The sequence below is a fragment of the Manacus vitellinus genome, unplaced genomic scaffold (assembly GCF_001715985.3).
Source record: "Manacus vitellinus isolate BGI_N305 unplaced genomic scaffold, ASM171598v3 scaffold_51_pilon, whole genome shotgun sequence".
Taxonomy (NCBI): domain Eukaryota; kingdom Metazoa; phylum Chordata; class Aves; order Passeriformes; family Pipridae; genus Manacus; species Manacus vitellinus.
In genome coordinates, this window is record NW_021940620.1 from 2,540,853 (window position 1) to 2,549,347 (window position 8,495).

An 8,495-nucleotide genomic window follows, 5' to 3' on the forward strand; every position below is an offset into this window, starting at 1 on the left:
TGTGAAAGCTCCTGGGTGTCCTCCCTCAGGGACCAACACTGGTCCAGGCAGGACTAAGGTCACCCCTGCCCCTTGTCCAGGCAAGTGGATGGCTGAGAAGTGTGCACTTCTCCTTAGTGCCATTTCTGTATAATGGAGTTATTATACAGAAATTTTAAGTCATTAGTTAGCAAAAACTTAAAATTCCAGTGAAAAATCTCGAGCAGTCTTAAAAAATCCTCATGGCACCCAGCTCCATGACTATTTGGAAGACCTACATTAATCATTTAATAGTTATAGTATTCCTTACTCTAAATTCACAGCCAAAAGTAGCTAAGAAGCTGGATTTCATGCTTGTTGACCATTTTGTTTTTCATGCTGACAGGTGGATCAGAGATAAGAATTTCAAGGCTTTTACCTACAAGGCTTGACTCACATCTCTAATACTAATTTATACTGACATGGCCTCATTCCCATCACTGATGTCATAGAAGTTAACACAGGTGTCAGTTCTGCTCCACAAAACTTCCATGGAGCTCTGGTAAGGTGAGGAGGATGTGTCAATCTTCTGTGGTGGTTTTACACCTGCAAAGCCCCCAGATTCAGTTGCTCTCCAGGGTGAGTGTGTGGACTGTCATTTCTTGCCTTTTTTGCCTCAGGAGCCCATCAGTAAAATGGATGTCACTGTATCCCATTTCAAAATGCTCTGCACTAGCTGTTGTAGGAGTTGTTGGTAGCTGTCAAGAGTTGTTCCAGGCAGCTCCTATATCAGATTAATTTTATTTTCAGATGATAAAAGGAAACATCTTTTTATTTCTCAGGATACACTTTAATTTCTTGTTGTTTTATTCCACCCCCTGCCATGCCCCATATTTGAGCTGTCCCAGTGAACAATATCAGCTCTCACATCAGAGGATTTAAATACTTGTACAAGGCAATGTGAACAGCAGAAGGAAAGCGAGATGACTTTACTATTGCTGGGAAAAAGCAGGTCAGTGTCTTTTGTTTAACACTTGCTTTGCTCTTGCCATTCAGTGCAAAATCAAAATTTCCCTTCCATGTGAATTTGCAGCTTAGTGTAACTCTTGGTGTTTTGGAGGGACAGAAAACCAAACTTTGCCTTTGCTTAAATCAGAAAACTGATAAAAATTTATAAAGCTTGGCCAGTATGATTTGATGAGTGTTTAGAAGTGCAGAGGGAGGTTGAACACCCTTGACTTTCAATCTCTTTTGGACTTTTTACCTGTGGACTTCCGTGGAATTCCTCCTTGCTCTGCTCTGTGCTGTGTGGGAGCTCACAGGGTCCCTCTGAAGATAATGGGTCCCTTTGTTTGCAAGACAGAGAGAGAGCAAGACCCCAAGGAGAAAACAAAGATCAGCCTGTGAGTACTATGCTTCTTAATCATGAAAGAGATTAAAATATCTTGAACCAGAGATTAAAATATCTTGAACCAGATATTACCATAGCATGGGGTGCAAGCATGTGCATGGCTTCTTTTGAGTCTCTCTTTCTTTTCCTTCCTTTGCCAGCAGAGATTCCTGGCAGTGGGATGCAGGGCTGTTTGTACTACTGATGTGGTGCTCTTCTACTCTTACTAAATGGAGCAGAGCAATTCCCACTGCTCCCAACCTGGATTGTGTTGCCAGCACTCAGTTCACTTGGAAAGCTTTGGTCTTATTGCACACATTCAGCACACACTCTTTTAAGTGGTTTCCAGCACTCTCCATAGAAAGAAGGGGGAAAGATAATGATCCTGTGGAAATTTTGGATAGAGCTGAGCATAACCTTGATGTCCAGGCTGACATTCAAGATCTTCAAGGCTGTATGTTTTGCTGCTTTTTCAGCAGCTCCAAGACAACAGACCAAGGCAAGGACAGTCTAAGGTAGATTAGTCCTCATTTCCAGGTATACCTGCACACCCTGGTCCATCTTTTCATCCCTGTTTTTCTTATTGCCCTCAATGTGTGCAGAGACCTGTGTGAAAGCAACACCTGCTTTTATTCCTTTTCTACCATTTCATTCCATTAAGTGCATTCTTTCCTGAAATGCTCCGTGACGGCACAATTCCAAACCCTGACACACTGGGGTTTTACTGGGTTCTTTGCATGTGCTCCTGGCAGTGATCCACAACCCCTAATTACGGCTGTTAGCAGAGGGTCGGTATAACTGAACTCACAACTTGAGCCCCAGAGCTGGTCTTCCTGCCTGGAACCATGATTTCATGACATTTTCAAGTAGCCTTGGCTGCCAAGGCTTTGTGCTTCTCCAAGGTGAGGCTGGTCCCCATTTCCCCACGACCACCCCCTTGGGGCAGCCACCAGGTCCACAAGACCCAGCCTAGATTAAACCAAATGAAGCATGAGGAAAAAATAGGGAGTTCATTCACATTTTTCCTCAGAGTCTGGGCCGTGACCTGGAAAAAAGGTGCCCCAGGGAGGCTGAGCATCCCTCTTGCAGGGAGGTGGCAGAGCCCAGGGCACGCTGACTGGGATCAGCTCCCACGCTGCAGCATTAGGCGCCAGTGTTGGATTACTCAACCCTCCTTTTTGATAACGAGCCTGAAAATTTTCCACTGTGCCCCATGTGTGCTGCAGTGCTGGTAGGGAGCACGGTGTCACTGACTGTTGTATCAGAGCTTCCTGAATCTTTCAGGAGTTCTGGGTATTTGGGCTGATGCCCTGAGGAGCATTTCCATCCCTGTTGCTGCTTTTTGGTCCTGCAGTGGCGCTGCCGAATCCTTTTCCAGTTCAGGTCCCTGTTTCCAGGGAAATAACTTGCAATTGCCCCTTGCTTCCTCCTGAGTCACCCTGTGTGAGCTTTGAGTTTTATGGGAAACATGAGCAACTGCCATAAAATCTCAATCTCCTCTGTCCCCAGATGGCATCGTGGACGCAGTACATTGCACATCCTCTTGGATCTTTGGAGCTGCGAGGTGATTTGTGTCCTATCTTCAGAGACACCTCCATCAGCTTCACCTTCCTTGGGAGGTTTGAATAGCCGAGGTTGTCAGGCTCTCGTGGAGGATGGCCCAGGTTTGGAAGGCACTGTTCTCAAGTTCAACAGAGCCTCAGGCCAGGCTCTGCTTTGGAGGCTTAATTCCCTTTCCCACTAGACCATCTGATTACGAATAACCGTGACTGAATGTTGTATGTCGAAATCCATAATCCCCTGCAAATTGTTTAAAGTCTTGTCCATTGAACTGCAGACCTTTATCAGACAGCAATTTATGGGGTTCCGTGCCTGGCAAATGCAAATATAATATGTGCTGTGACATGTTTTGGTGTCAGATTCTCTGTATTATTGGATAATATTATATAGTTCCAGGCTCACGTGAATAATAACCCCAATTAAAATGTGATCTTTGCCAAAAAGTGTAAATAAATCTGTTTTAGGCAGCTCAACTATTTCCTTGTCAAGCTATTTTATTTTTTAAGCCCCCATTTTTATTTTACAAGTTGCTCTTCTCAGCATTAATCCGTGAGCAGCACACTGTGAGCATCACAGGCTCTCCTTCCATTTTGCTCTAAGAGGCAAATGGGGAACAGCACTTCCATGGCCAAGAAAACCTCGTGCTGGATGACATGAATCAAAATTGTAAAGTTGCATCACGTTGTGAAAGAGATTTTCTGTCCTTTTTTCCTTTTTCCTGAGGTTAACTTTGCTGCACTGGGAAAGATGTGTAGTCTGGGAAAGACATCTAGTCTGTGCAAAGGGTTGTGGTGCAGATACCTCCAGCAAGACCTACACAGGCAAACACCAAGTCAAAGGCAGCAAAGATGGACAGTTCCTGCTCTAAATGAGTTATCCCAGGCTCAGGGCTGCATTTGGTACCCAAAATACTCAGAGCTTTTGGTACCCAAACAATGGGCTTTGGGCAGTGGGACATATTTTATAGAGGCATCAGCTTGCTCAGTGCAAACTCACAGATCTCAAACAAAGTAGTTAATTTTCTTTTTCAGTGGAGATGTGCTGAGACGCTTAAAATAATGTTTGCAGCCATTAGGCTGTACTCAGAAGTGGTGCAGATCTTGGGGGTTTGCTTGGAATGGGATTGTGCTAAGTATAAGGGTTTACTCCTTTCCTCACAGTTGGATGCTATATTTTATTCTACCAGTAAATAATGAAGGCAGAAGAATCGCAATTTAAAATCTCAGAGAAATTTGTTTCCTAACCTCTTACTGGACTTGGGGGAAAAACTTATTACTTGCCTAGGCAGCTAAAAGGTGTGCAATGAATGAACATTTCTAGTCATTTCTGTTTGAAGAGGTGGTTCACATAAGCATTTCCATGAACTTTATCCTCATCTGGAGAAGTGAAAACAAAGAAGAAAAACGGGGTCAAACACACTGTAATATGACTTAGGGCAGCTCTGGTTTAACTTGAGAGAAACTGGAGTGAGTTAAAATGTGTACTGTGGTGGTGAGGCTGTGTGTGTGGGGAAGATGCAAAGTCCAGCAGGATTGTATCTCTGCAGGGAAATCCCACCACTGCAGAGATGGCATCACTTTCCTTTCCTTGATCCCCAAACCAGTTCTGATCCTTCAGGGCCTGGCTGGGACTTTTTTTTCCTTGCTGTGGACTCAAGTAATTCCTAGCTCTTCACTTGGGTTCCTGCAGGCTGGGGAGGGTATATTTTTAAATGGTGTTAGTGGAAATTTTGATTCAGGGCTTTCTGAAATCCCTGGAACTGAAGGCTTGAAGTCCAGGCTGCTGCACCGTTTCCCTGGACACACCTTCTTTTTTCTGCCTGGAAATTTTATACCAGTGGAATTAGGGGATTTTACATATTTATCCAGGATTTCCAGCATCTGGTGTGTGGCTGGAGCAGTAGCCCTGCCACTGACACAGACCCTGTGTGCTCCCACATGGCTGTGCAGCCCTGGGGCATCCCGATCCCATCCCCGGGTGGGCTGTGTGTGCCCATCCACCACGGGAGCCGTGTGGGTGACCCAAAGCTTGCCAGGAGCACGTGCTGCAAAGCACAGAGCTCACTTTGGGCAGCCCCACACCTATAAAACAAGTTGCTGTTGGATCAGAGCCTGAGCTCAGCTGTCCTGGTGGAAATCAGGAGCGATGCTGCTCTGAGGGATGTAGTTTTTCCATGAGAAAGAAAGAGGAGCATCAGCTGTGGGAGTGTCATGCAGCAGAGTGACTGAGGGCACTAATGGCATGGGAATGGCTGGTTCTTTTATTCTCTAACCCATCATTTGCTGTAACAACCCACAAAGTGCTTTACTCTCAGGTAAATCCTCCAAGAGAAGTGGTTTCCCCGTTTGCCTCAGGACAGTAGCTCGGTCTGAGGGAGCTAAACCCAACCAATCAATGAGGGATAAGAATAAAACTGGTTTCAAGAGAGCTGATGATAAATTTACACTGGACTTGGCAGAAGCCTGTGATGTTGGATCCAACCAAAAATTGGCTCCAGGGGTGCCGAGACATGGAGTTTCCTCAGCTCTTTGGCTCTCTCCTCATGAACTGATTTCAGCCTCAGTCAGAGAAGGTGGAAGGATTTCCAGTACTTCCCTCAGCTCTGCTCCTCCCAGGGCCCATCCCTTGGTCCTGCTGGCAGCTCATGGCATGTGACAGAGGAGGTGTTGTGAGCATTGGTGGGGTGGAACACCCAAGCCCTCTGTTTATGTGTAAAGTATGACCTGAAGTCTTCTGTTTCTGAAGTATTTTATTTTTTTCCCCTGTTTGCCAGATTTCTTTAATGCATTTTCTCGACACATTTCCAAGTTGCACGAGAAAGCAAGGAAGCCTGAGAAAAATGAGGGAGCCTGAGAAAAATGTTATTTAAATGCATCTAGGAATTTTTGTTTGTCAAAACTCTGTTCACTCTGTGAATTTGACAACCATCTCAGTAAAGTTTTTGTAAAACTGGAATAGAGAAACATGAAGCTTTTCATCCGATATATCCAATACAATGAACAAACTGAACAACTGAGTTTTACCCTTTTCTTTTTTCTCAAAATAGTGTTGAAAATATTGTGAAGGGACAGTGAAAAATTGTGGTTTAAGGTTATTTATACTTTGAGCTAAGGAAAAGTAAGAAGTGAGGTATTTTTTATATAACTTCAACTTCCAGGAGAGCTTTCTGTGTAAAAAAAATTATCCCATTCCCATGGTTCCATGAAGGGCCATTCCTTAACCTTTTGGGGGAGATGAACAAAATCCAGAGAGCTTTGCTAAATATGGGAACCGACAACTAACACACTATTTAAGAGAGACAATAGAAATCTTTTTGATGAGGTAAATCTGACCAGAGATCAACTTTTTCAGGATATTTTCTAATAGGAAAGAAGCAGTGGGGTCATCCAGATCCCTTTGAAAATTTATTGCTGTGCTCAGGAATTCCTCGTACATCCCAGGACTGGGAATCTGAGCAGCAGGCTGCTGTGGCAAGTAAAAAAATAAATGGTGTTATCTTGATAGCCAGATAACACAGTATCTGCTCACATAAAGTCATTTGGAGAATATTGTTTGTGAAAACCTCTTTGCTTTGGATCCATTCCTTCTCCTTTCCGTTTTCTGATAAAAAATCCTAAACACCAAGCAGTTAAAGGCTGCCATAAAACTGAGAAGAAACACTGACACTGGTGCTTTATCATGCTCCATCTGGGAGGCGAGCCAGCTCTTCCTACTTCAAGTTTATTTCTCCTACTCTGCTTTACCTCAGATAATGTCTCATAAACAGTTAAGAGGGTCATTTGTAAATGTCTTGGAATGGTTATTGCTCTCATCATAGGCTTTGGATCTTCGTGCTTTCAGTTAGTGAACATCAAGGTAAAAATCAAAACAAATTCCCCAGCCCAGGGAAATGACTGTTTGGGAATTTCTTCTGTTCCTAGGACAGAAAAGTTGCTATTTTTCTCCACTTTGTTTTTAAATTGTGAGCTTCATCTCTCATATTAGGTGAGACTTGCTTGCTTTCTATATGACTGAACTTCTGCTAAACCAAGGACTAGAATACCTAAACCAAGAGCTCAGCTGGAGCATTTTGACAGAATATGGTCCCAGAAAAGTGGGTTACTGAGTAACAAAATCTCGAGGGGGGGCAAACTTCTTATTTCAACCAAGCCTGGATACATTCTACCCAACCATTTATCATAGCTTTGTTAAATGAATCAAACCCCTGGTAGCCAGCAGCAGCAGCATGTGTTGGGAGGGCACTGAGAGCTCCTTTCTCCTTCTCCTCATTTGTGCCTTGCTCATTGGTTCTCTTTTTTTTTGGGGGAAAAGAAAGAGCCCTGCCTGCAGGTATTACCTGGGTGCTTGCAGAACCCTGTTCCAAGGGCAGTGGGTACATGATATATCTTAATATATCATCACATATTTATGCCCTGGCTCTGTCCATCAGCACAGGACACCCATGGTTGGGGGTGCTCCTGGAGCCTCACAAACCAGGCTCTGCAGTGCCCCAGTCATGGGATACAGGACAGTGGCAAGGAGCTTATAATGTACAACTTATAATGTGCAAAACCAGCATCTGTGCCCTGCTTTGAGCAGAAGCAGCAATGAGGGCTCCATCCCCACACTGCTGTGTGTGTCAGGCCGTGCTGTGAAAAATGGGTGTTTGGCTAATTTCTTGGGACTGTGTTTGAAGAGGCAGCTGTGTAAAAAGACATTTACAATAATCTTTCATGTTCTCCAAAGGAAAAGAATCCACCTGTGTAATCTTTTAAGTTAAGCTTCCCTCAGGTCTTGTTTAACGTTATGAAAATGGCAGCTCATATAATTTTATTATCTGAGCTAAATATGACTCCTTCTCTGTCTTCCAGCTATTTCTCCTAATCCTTATCAATAAAACTACTAGAATATAATGATTTTATAGGCTGCTGCTTCTTTGTCTTCTTTCTTGTATTACTTCAAGTGTATTCTCTTCAAGTAAACCAATTAATCTCACAATTAGAAACCCAAAGCAACATTATGCAACCCACACAGCTACATCAGTCAGGAATGTAGAGGCAGAGATGACCAGATATTTACTTGTGATGTCCTAGTTCTCAAAGGATTCCTCGGGAAACAACAAAGAGAAGAATGTGTTGAACTGGGAGAGGAAATGGGGTTTCCTTGTAAGTTTGATTTGGATTATTTAAGGATGGGCTGTTTGGAGAAGTTCTGCTCTGAGCATCTCTGCTCTTCTCTGGCTGTAAGACAAAGGAAGATAAATTCCCTGGATTTATTGTGTACAGAGAGGGTGGTGGAGTGGTGGTCTGAAGCTTTGGAGGAGGCTGCATCTGACCAGAGAAATCAAACTGCAGGAGGTGCAACAAATTAGAAATTGTTATTTTCTGCCAATCCCAAGGAACTCATAACTGCTTTGAATAATGAGATGCAAGGCTGGGGCTTGTAGACTCAAACCTCATCTCTTTGCCTTGGGCAAAATGGGTATCTTCTGTGTCTTGACCCTCCATAAGACAGGAGTGATGAGAGACACCTACTTCAAGCAACGTCTGAGATTCCAGCTGATGTTTTTAGTGTGCCCTGCAGCAATCACTAAGTAATTATTATGCAC

At 43.7% G+C, this 8,495-nt stretch overlaps 1 long non-coding RNA gene across 1 annotated transcript; it reads left to right on the plus strand.

The window, feature by feature from the left end:
• Positions 1–511: 511 nt before the first annotated feature.
• Positions 512–1,344, plus strand: LOC108641115. Its single transcript, XR_001921767.1, has 3 exons — positions 512–597; positions 858–970; positions 1,281–1,344. It is a non-coding gene; the product is annotated as an uncharacterized LOC108641115 (long non-coding RNA).
• Positions 1,345–8,495: the final 7,151 nt, after the last annotated feature.